This window comes from Passer montanus, unplaced genomic scaffold (assembly GCF_014805655.1).
Source record: "Passer montanus isolate IOZ18808 unplaced genomic scaffold, ASM1480565v1 scaffold3, whole genome shotgun sequence".
NCBI classification, from domain to species: domain Eukaryota; kingdom Metazoa; phylum Chordata; class Aves; order Passeriformes; family Passeridae; genus Passer; species Passer montanus.
Genome location: NW_024367707.1, coordinates 3,552,645 through 3,564,125, shown reverse-complemented (window position 1 = coordinate 3,564,125; position 11,481 = coordinate 3,552,645). Strand labels below are relative to the sequence as shown.

The 11,481-nt window shown below is 36.4% G+C and overlaps 1 protein-coding gene across 1 annotated transcript in view; it reads left to right on the top strand.

The window, feature by feature from the left end:
* The window catches only part of POLA1 (DNA polymerase alpha 1, catalytic subunit), a 184,592-nt gene that overhangs the window by 144,696 nt on the left and 28,415 nt on the right, over positions 1-11,481 (top strand).

Here is an 11,481-nt window from a genome sequence, read left to right as displayed (position 1 = left end):
CAGGGATAAAAAATGAGGGCACAAGAAAAGCAGTAATGCTAATTGTCTGCAAACCTCTCTTAAATAAAATACAGATTAACCTGATCTTAGGAAGATTTTTTTGTCTTCTCCCAATTACCATAACACTTCTGAACTAAAACATTTCTAAGCTGTAACGGATCAATGGGTTTTGTGCAGCTAAGTGATTTTCAAGCTGACAGAAGAACATTTCTGAGAGTGAGCTAATGCTTGGAATTCTGAAAAAAGGCATGTTTGGGTCCCACCACTGAAGCATGATGTCCACAGAGAGCACTGGGCTGTATCCTCTGGATCTGGAGGTGCCTGTGAGGAAAAGGTGCTGCTGTTGGGACTGTGTTCTGATGGCTGCTCTGCTGTCAAAATCTTCCCCACCCCTGTCCTGCATCTGCACTTAAGTTACTGGGTGATGAAAAGAGATTAAATAAAACTCAGTCTTTCTAAATGTTATTTTGATAAGTCACATATGGAAATGAAAATAGTGTGACCTCTTAGCTAAAAACTGCTCAAATAAGCAAACAGGCTGATTTGGCCTCTTGTACTTATATTTCTTCTTGCAGAGGTTCTCATTTCCTCTCCTAATCATTCTAAGTCAGTGAACTCACTCTGATGCTTGCATTTCACAGTGGCTTTGTACATCCAAGGAGGTCAGTGTGTAGCCATGTCAGTCTAATACATCTCTGGAGATGTACTGAAGGAATGTTGTGGAGTGGATGCTGCTGGTGGCTGAAACCAAATTGTGTAGATCTCTCACCCAGTATAAGGGCATAAGAGTAGAAATCATCGGTAGAGATCACTTCATGCATGATCACATCCAATCCCCTTCTACAGCATGCCACTGCATTTTTCAGGACTGCAAGTTTCTGGAACTTCATTTGGAAATCTATGAGTGGTGGTTCTCCTTTTGCTGCAGTTCCAAAGTGTGTTTCAGCCTGTTGACCTGTGATGACTAAAAATTCACTATAATTTTCATGTTCTAACTTGTTTGTGGCTATTTTATGGCCATTCACTAAATGTTTGTTTTACTTCCCTGATGTTCTCTGCTGTGCTTTTGGAAACAGTGATGACATCTCTGTTTTGTTTTGAAACTAAGGCAGAGACAGTCTTAGCTTTCTTCAAGAAGAATTGGTCTCTGTTGTGTGATTCTTCCTCTTAGCACCTTTCTGTGCAGTCTTTTCTAGGTTGAATTAATCTTTGGAGTATGAAAATCTAGAAATTATGTGGTATTTCAGATAGTATCTCTCCAGTGTCTTGTACACTGGGTCTGTATATTTGCTGTAATTACATCTTCTGGTGCTTTCTTGAGCCACCCACATCCTGTTCACTACTGTTCATATCATCAGCTTGTACTGAAGTAATGATAGAAATCCTGAGGTTTAAGAGGGTTTCTTTTCCTCCTGTCATTTCAGAATCATGGGTTTATTCATATCTCAGGCTCATGCCACTTGTTTTACTTAATTTTCCTGGTTTCATTAATTTTTCACTGCTTAATCTCATTTGTAATATTAGACTTCAAGGTTAATAAATTCTCTATGAAAATAGTATGGTGGCTTCTGAATCCACATAATTTACCACCTTCTGCTTTAATGGGAAAATGTTTCTTGGACCCCTGACTGCTAAGTTCAATAAAATTAGTTTTCAGAGTAATTCTTAAGGAATTGTAAGAATTCTAGTAGGACTTTTTGCTCTTGGACAGTTAACCTTTCAGCATGGTGTATTTTTCTCTTTTTTGTAGCTGTTTGAAAATTATTCTATTCTATTCTTCAGCGAGCCAGTGATTTCAGTCTTGGTATTGCAGCAGGAGTCAAGGCCAGATAAATTAAATCTCTTAATTTTCCTTTGACAATTGGTTCTCTTCAAAGCAATTGGCTGTGTGGGTGTGGTAAACCTATGTATAATTCTGTCCCATTTTTTAGATCTCTTTTGGGAGGAAGATGTCTTTCTACAGTATATGCAGAATTTGATATTAATTATCCATGGCTATTTGTGCCACCTTTTTATTTTATAGATACCAGTGTCCTCTGTTTCCTTGTAACATATTATATGATGTGATTCACTTTATGTAGGATTAAATAATTTTAATGTACAATTTTTGTTGTATGTCTGAAATGGAAATCTAGTAAACTCCCCTTTAGAACATGAAGCTAGTGTTTATTTTCTCTTGTAACAAAAAAGATTTTGTTTCCATGCCATCATTCACAAGTCAATTTTCCTTGATCTGTGATCGGTTCCTTAATCAAAAACGGTGGCAAAATTTTAATGTAGGTTTCGTATGTCTCTGGTATTTTCAATCTCTTTTTATGTGACTAAACCACTGCTTGGCTGTTATTTTGATTTTAGTTTGGGGAGACTTTTTGCTTTGTTTAGGGTCATTGTTTTTTGAAGCCCAAATTACATGGACTTTGTTGTTTCTACCTCTTATTGCAATTTTCCTGAATTTTTAAACACCAGTTCTTCTTTTTTGTAGATTTTGTTTATTTATATTAGCAGCTTTAGTTGTTATTTATCTTGGAATGTTCTTCTGTAGAAAGAAAAAAGTTTTGATGGCTAGAGATTGAAGATATAAATCTGTTTTCCGCTGTAGTTTGAAGGAATTAATGTCTTACCTCATTCAGAACCTTGAGATTTCACTACTTGTTCACTTGCATTTTCTGTTCTTGCCTCTTCAAAATACAGAATCTTGATTGCAGAGCAGGTTTTGTTTGTTCGGCTATTTATACTGAAGACCTGTACTATTTGTTGAAATGAAATCTAAAATAATAATTGTGAAATCAGTGGGAGTTCAGAAAGATATCCAAGCTGCTTCCTTTCCCTGCTAGAGGATCAATACAGCCTACTTTTTACAGATGGGCTAAATTTAAAAATCCTCTGGCAATGCAGGTTCTACAGCTTGGCAAGCTGTACACACAGTTTCTTGTGGTGTTTGGTGTTTTCACTGTACTTACTGTAGAGAGCTGGTCTTGGTATCCGAGGTGAATTTTGCTTTCTGAAGCTTATTCTGTGCACGATGGGTGATACACTGTTCTCTTAGGGAGTTTTACGTATTTAAAGCATGCAGTGCTGTATTCTAAGTCTCTTCCAACTACTAACTTGTTTTGTGGAGGAACAGCAGGAGAGCTTTCCACTTCTCTCTGTGTTTGGTTGTTGGTTTGTTGTTTGTTTTTTGGTTTTTTGGGGTTTTTTTTGTGGGTTTTTTTTTTCTAGACCTCCAGTAGGTCAGGCCTACCACAGAGGAATACAGCAAAAGGATTGATTAATAAGTTTTGCAGACTCTACTTCTGCTTATCTATACCAGTGTGGTGATTACAACATTGTTGACTCATGTTTTATTTGGGATCTACTGTAATCATTAGATAGTTATTGTTTCTTCTTTTTCCTGTAAGAATCAAGAATAAACTGACTGGTCTATGTGATGTGTTCTTGTTTCAGTGACTGGTGAAGTTAGCTGTCAATTATACCACTTAGGAATATTTGGATGATACAGTTATGGGTCTTTTGGCCTATTATTAATACTATTCAATTACAATTACAGTACAATTTCATAGGTTAACATTGTGATACAGTGCAAGGTTCTTAGTTGTCTAAGAACTAAAAAAATGAAATCCTGAAAATTCTGGGCTGTCTTTCTAAATTAGGAACTGTTGCACAGTTAGTATTAGGTTAAAAACCTGTTTAATTTTTCACATTGCTATGCCCAAACCCCTAATTTAAGATATCAGTAATCCTAGAAGGACTGTTTGTTCTCAGTTATTTTTTTAATCTGAAAAGGGATAAAATGCTCTATTGTGAGTAGCAACATACTCAGCATGTTTTCAGCCCTTTCTGACAGATTTTGAAACTGGGCTGTGGGTTTAATCAGACATTGCTACTTAGGTGAGCAAGCAGAGCTGTGAAAAGCAGCAGGAGTTGCAAAGTAGTAGCATCCTCTCTTCATATAGATGAAAAAGGATAGACCAACTATCAGTGATTTTGAACACTTGAGGCTCAAATGCAGGAGTATGCTCACTCTGTGTGCCTTAACTTCAGAATGGAAACCAATGCATTCTTATGGCTATGTCATCAGGAGATCAAAATAGAGTGTAGTAATCTTTATCTCATTATTCCATTCTGACATTGGTATTGTTAAATATTCAAAGATATTACTGTTTTCATTTTGCTTCTACTGTAGTAAAATGAAAACCTCTGAAAGTGAAAAGAAATGGAGCCCCCTAAAGTCACTACAACTACTGTGCCTTGCACAGATGTCTCCAGTTCAGTTTCCCCTGGCATCATCTGACATCAAATAGAAGATAAGGATGCTGCAATCTACTTATTCACAATGCATTAGTATCACTGAGGCTGTTTGTGATGCTGTGATCTTTGTGGAAAAATAGGATCTTGGTCATAGGATTTTTGTCTGTTCCGTGCTGTAGAAAGGGGCTGGAAGGTACTGCCCCTTGGCTGTCCCATTTCTCCGAGAGGGAGGGTCACAAATGTCGTTTGCAAGACATTTAAGTGCAAAGCTACTGTGGTGGATTCTTTCCCAGAATATATTTAACAACCCATGGAAGTTTGATTCTGAAAAGTCTCAGCATATCCTCTTAATGGATAAGCAGAAGAAAATGAGGATGGGAGGAAGATAACTTGGGGAAAAGCAGTTAAATATTCCTGTGTAGTAGGGAGACCTACATCTTTGAAGTATATGCCACTTTGTGGAAATAGAATGTAATTGTTTTGATCATATACTTACAGGCTGTGGTTTTGTAAAACCAAATGCATATTCAAGGGATGCTTTCATGCTTTTATTACAGCTTCTTGTGTGCACCTCACTCCACCCTTCCATGCAAACATCAAAAATCCCTAGTTTACTTTATGGATGAATAAACTGAAAAATTGTTGGGAAAAAAGAAACTTATGGGCTGTTAGACCTAGATGTAAAAAAATAAAAATCGGCTCTGAATATCTGTGTGAATCCTGTCAGTTCAGTGGTGAGTGTTTTTCCTCAGTGTGTTCATAACTTGGTGTGTCAAGTAGCAGACCAAAGTGATTTTTTTTAATGGAAGACATTTTGTAAATCAGAACAATTTGCCACATTTTTATCAATATACAGACAGAAGACTACAGCAAAGTACTTGTTGCAATAGTTAGGAACGGGGATACATGTACATTGATAAGGAGATACCCTATCAATTACCTAGGTGTATCTGTGTGTGTGCATTTGTTTGTAAGATGGCAGCAACTGAAATCTCGCCTGTGTCTTTTCAGAAGGAGCAGTTCAATAAACAAAACATTTCTGATGGCATCACACCTCCAGGCACCATCACTAAGACTTCAGTTCACTGTAGTGATCTCCACATCCAAGCAAATAAAAGCTCCTCTGCACATTTGCTGTCAAGTACTTTGTCTTCCAATCATGTTGTTTTGAAGAGACTGTAAAATAATAATTTTCAAGAATTTAATCTGAGTCTTTCTTGAAAAGCACTTGCTCATTTTTCCTTAATGTGTTGTTTTGAAGAGAAAGACTTGTGAATATTTTTCTTTTAAATTTGAGTCGCTATTTCTTGAGTGTTTTTAAATCTAACTTTTTTGGAAAGCAAAACCTACTGAAAATTATTTGCAATAGCGTTTTTGAGCCTTTTGATGTAATATATGGGCAGTTAGATTATCTTGAAATCTTAGGTTATCCTCCCCTAATGATCATGCCTTTTTTATAGGCATTAGACATGTTTAAGGTCTTAAGTGTAATGTTTTCTCCTTTCCGTTTCTGTTTGTGTTGTCTTTTTGTTAAACCTACAAAATCTAAATAAAACCCATTAACACTGTACATTTCTATAACCCTTTCTCTGAGCATAACGTACAATGGGTTGGTACATCTCTCTTGGAGTTATTTTCTCTACTTGTGAAGGAAATAAATAGAAGTAATGAGTTAAAACACTTACAATATGTGTACGATGTGGAAAATCTGTGGCGTGAGAGGAGTGCATTTACTGTGGCTCAAATAACAAAAAAAAGAGTTTTGATTAATGAAGAGTTTTTTCCCTTGCACATTGTATTAATGTTGCAGATGGGATGAAGTAGTGGCTTAGCTAATTTCTGACTCCTCATAAATTGGAATGTTTATTTGACCATGGGGGTTTTTGTATGTGGAAAAAAGTGAACGGAAATATCTTCTCATTTGCACTTCAGGATTTTTTCCCTGCTGAAGATGAATAGGTGCAGGTCAGCTTGTCACCTCTTACCAGGCAATGGTGTCATCTCTCTGGTGTCATCTGCCTCTTCTATCACTTCTCTTGTGAGTTTCTTGAAACACAAAATATTTCTAAAACAGTTTTTTCTTCACTGTTTCTTTTCTATCTGAAACACTGACATTTTTATTATAGAGACATTTGTCTTTCTGGTTTCATCTGCTTAGTAAAGTTTGGGGCTTGTTTTGTTTTTTGTTTTTTTTTGATGGGAGTCAGTTCTGCTGTTGTTCACTGCAAGTCAGAAATTATGGTGTTTTAGTGGCTTCAGCTTCTTACAGCAGTTTGCTTTTTTCTGTAGAGAAAAGTGCAAGACTAGCATGTTTTTCCTTTCAGAAGGAAAAAGTTTTATAGATCTGATGGTGCTAAAAAAAAGTTACAAATTCCTGTGTTTTAGATACCAGAATTCTGACATCAGTGCTACTTCTAAAAAAATTATTTTAGTAGAAATTGGAAATATAAATGTAAACAATTTAACTCTGTAAAGTGCATTCAGTATGTCTGCCTAGACATCAGAAAGATAATGTAAAGCTAAGGCTTAAAGAGATTTTTAAAAAGATACAATTATCTGTATGATTTTAAAGTCTCATAAGAAATGTATTTTAGAACTTGCCAGTGATGGCTTATAATCACTTTGATATTTTGAGGAAAATGGTAGCTTTAAACAGATGATACAGAATTTATTTTTAAAAATGTATTGTGCTTATACAGTTGATGGCTTTTATTTCCATAATGTTTTTTACTACATAATTATACATCTTAATTACGTAATTACCGTCATAATTATTATGTAATTACATGTAGTTCCACTAATTACAAAATCAGGAAGTGTAATTATCTACTAAAAACTTTCTGAAATCTTATTTGTTCAGTAGAGATTATTTAAAAGACCAGTGACCTACTGAAGATGGTGTGCAGTGTTGTACTTCACACCAGCACTCTCTTTTCCCCTTCCACTCGGGCACTACAGTTGGGCAGGGTTGTGGAAGGGCTTCCATGTCTTTAATTATGACTTGCCTCGATATGAGGTTGGGGAACTCAACTGAGCTGCCTGCAAATTTAGAGCTTCTTAATTTTTGCTGTTGATACCTCCTGTCTTTAAGTGTAAAGACTCTGTAGCTGAACACCCAGGAGGTCGCATGGTTTGAGTGAACACCTTTGGGACATTGTTTGTATTCTGGTCAAGGGTGCCTGGTTCAGGTGTTGGGGGTCAGGTGTAAAGATACTTGAGAAAGTTTGTTTATGGCCATGTATATGTGGAGTGAAAGCTTGACTCCACAAAACATAAAGGGAATGCAGTTGATTTCTCATGTCCAAAGATTTCTTTTATTGCATAGAACTGGTTTCGAAAGAATTGTTTTTCTGTATTGATACACACTTATGTCTATATATTGTTTTATTACTTACTATTGCATGTTCTTGATTATAAATTTGTCTAATTGTGCAGTTTGAAACCAAAAATAGTTTACTGCATGTTATAGAAGACTAAAATTAATATCCAGGACAATCAATGGTTCTTTTATCTTGGTGTTGTCTTAAAAGAAGATAGTTACTATATTTTCTGTATGTTAAATAGATCGTGTGCTACCTTTAGTAGTTTGAATGAAAAGAGCACTGTAAAGTGTTAGATATGGTGGTCTGGTTTTGTTCTGTAACACTGTGATGTATCAAAATGGCATCAGAGATAAAAAGCTTTTTCTTACATGCATTATGACAGCAAGCATTCATTTATTATGTCACAGTATTAAAATCACCAAGAAGAAGTACATTTTCAGTAACAGAAAGCAGAATTAATATGAAAGGGATAATTTTAAAAAAGTGAACACTAGTTGTGATACTAATAAAAAGGAAGAAAATTGTAAGCTATGTCAGAAAGGGGAGTGGTGAAAAAGAAACATGAAGAAAGAGGGGCACTGAAATACTGAAATTTCTTTGGAACACCTCAAGACTTAATACTGTGTTGCACATATATCAGAGTGTAATTTTTCTGTGCTTGTTACATAAGGCAACTGTTTTATTGAATACTTGCCAAAAGCTGTTCTCTAGCTCCCAAACCTGGTCTGGGTTTGCAGTTGATGTGAGTATGTCATCTTCCTGATGTTAAATGTAGTTACCTCAACTCACATCTCCTAAGTACATGAGTCCTAAAGAGAAATTGTCTCCAAACCCATGTAAATTATATGGACCCTTAAAAGAAACATGTGGAGTCATTATTTGTGAAAACAGGAGCCTTATTTAATCTCTAAGATTTAAATTATTGCTGCAAATAAAATTATGTTAATTATTATACTCACTGAAGTATAATAACTGCATGGGAGACATTTCTTTTGAAATATCTTTCTGTATCCTGAGCAAACAAAGGATTTCTATCAAATGCATTATGAAAATATAGTTATGCTCTCTTCTCTAAGAAATGGATGGAGATAATCTCTTCTTTTTATTAGGGACTAGTAAGCCATGTAGAGAACATAATGGAAAATTTTTGTTTTATTCCATAGGGGGCACAAAAATGGTGCATGATATATGTATAAAAATGTAGCACAAGACAAAAAAGTATCTAAATGCAGCTTAAATTTGGTTTATCTAAATAAAAAAATACTGCCTTCCATAAAGGAGTATTACATTTTCGCCATCTCTACATCAGAAAATTGTGGTGGTGACAACCGATCCCGATTGCTGTATTTCTGGAGGAGCAGGGGCAATTGAGCACTTGAAGCCATGGGTGTAGATGCCTTGAAAATGAGGAATGCACAGGACAGTGTTTGGAGTACATATTCCAGAAAAGAAATACCTCTCTGTCTCATGGGTAGAGCCTCTACCTGCAGTTTTCAAGTCCCTCTCTAAGCAAAGCCACACTCGTTCTGTGACCTTTGTAGTTATTTTGACATTGATCTCATTCTTACAATCCATCTACCAAATTTCATGTTTCAGTCTAATGTGTTTCTCTTCTGAGAACAGATTAGTCATCTGTGACAGGCCAAAATGTGGTTCAGCCTTTAAAAAAAGCTACAGAAGGATGTTCTTCTGTCCTGGCTTGATCCTCTTCTGAGGGGACAGAGATGGGTACAAAGGGCAGCTGGTCAGGTTAGGGAGCTCTTTGTTTTTTATCTGGAAGTAGGTTGGGAAGAAGTTGGTTTGATCCTGCAAGGACTACAAGTGTTAAATGCATATAAAAATGTTTTCCCATCTTATATTATTTAACTCAGAATATAATAATGCAATTGTTTTGACATGAAAATGTTACGTACTGTAGTATTTCCATTTATCTTTAAATAGACATTTTTCACTTTGTGAGAGATGCATGCAGTAAGACAAAACAAAAAATTAATAAAAAGAAGTGAGTGACAGCCTAAGCTAGTTTATTTATATTATAAAAACAAATAATACTTTACATTAATGGCGTTTTGCAGACTTGTAATTAAAATATTTAGCTAGTTATGGTATTGTTTTTTATTTCTAATGTGACAATATATGTTCCATAAACTAACAGTAGCACATATTTTAATTTGAGATTCTGTTACCTAGCCATGGCAGAGGGCAAAAAGCATTAAAGGGACTTTTTTTTTTTTTTTTAATAGAGCTGAGCCTGTATTTTAAAATGTACTTAATAAAAAATAGTGGTGAGTGACCAAAACCAATACAGTTAACATACTTAGAGCATTAACTGCCATGTTTTTGAAGAGTAATGGTAAACTGTAGTAACCAGGAACATGATGTGAAATATTTCATACTTTAAATTCTGTATTATACAAGAATTAATGGGTTTGAAATGGGTTATCGTGAATGCAATGATATGATGACTTGAGACTAATTCAGTTATTTTGAGTATTACTTCATTTAAGAGATCTGAAGTGTAGCTTTTTGTTTGGAAAGAAGCGCCATATGTCTTTTGAGCACTCTTGGGGATAGTGGCTCCACTACATCCTTGGGCATCCCATTCCAGTGTTTAACCACTCTTTCAGTGAAGAAATTTTTCCTGACATTCAACCTGAACCTCCCTTGATGCAACTTGAGGACATTTTCCCTTGTCCTGTCACTGCTTACCTGGGAGAAGAGGCAACCCTCACCTGGCTGCCTCTGTCAGGGAGTTGTAGAGAAGAATGAAGTCTCTGAGCCTCCTTTTCTCCAGGCCTAACACCCCAGCTCCCTCAGCTGCTCCTGGTCAGGAGTCATGCACCAGATCCTTCTTCTGCTTTGTTCCCCTTCTAGGGGAACAGTCATGACACAGTCTAACCAAAAAGAGAAAGAAACAGAGGTTCTAATTTGAAGCTTTAGTTTCTGAAAATTTGGATGCAAGTTTAAAACCACTATTTCTGTCCTTTGCATATCTATTCTCCAAAGATTTATCAGCTGTTTCCCAGTTTAAGCCCAAGTTCAGGTACCACAAAGATGGAAGCAGCCATAAAGGTGACCTGGACACAAATGAAAAATCTTTTTCAGTTTTTCTGAAAAAACAGGAACTCTGATAAAATTCAGAAATTACACTGAAGTGTCCATGCGTTTTGGAACTTTTGAATACAATCTGAAGACTTTGCTTCCTTTTGGTTTTATTGTTTTATTTTTGTTGTTCTGGCAAATTTTGAACAAGAAATGTATTCAGTCAGGAGCTCCTATTTAGACAAAACATGCATTTTATTTCAGTATTTAGTCTGTTAACATAGAAGCATATAAGTATTTTCTACCGAATACCAAAAAGTGTAATTTTTGTTCTCTTAAGGCATTTAACACTAATGATTTTTGATACATACATGTGTTCTCTGTCCTGCAAGTGACTCCTAATGCTGCACTGACCCATAGGAGCAACAAATATGCTTTTTTTCAGTCTGAGCCTCCAGGACCCACTTTTGCCTGTGGTGTCTGGGTTTTGGGGCAGCTCTGATGTGTCTGGCTGCTGCTCTCGCTGCTTCTCCATTTCCAGGCATCTCTTCTGCCGTGGCAAAAACCACTCTCCACTCGTGTAGGTCCTGGGTTTGCTCAGCTTTTCCAGCATAGAATCACAGAATGGTTTGGGGTGGGAGAGGCCTTGAAGATCACCCAGCCCCAGCCCCACTGCCGTGGGCAGGGAACCTTCCACTAGACCAGGCTGGCCTTGAACACTTCCAGGGATGGGGCATCCACATCTTCTCTGGGCAACCTGTGCCAGTGTCTCACCAACCTCACAGTAAAGAATTTCTTCCTGATATCTAATCTAAACCTGCTCTCTGTGTTTGAACCTATTTCCCCTTGTCCTGTCACTACACGCTCT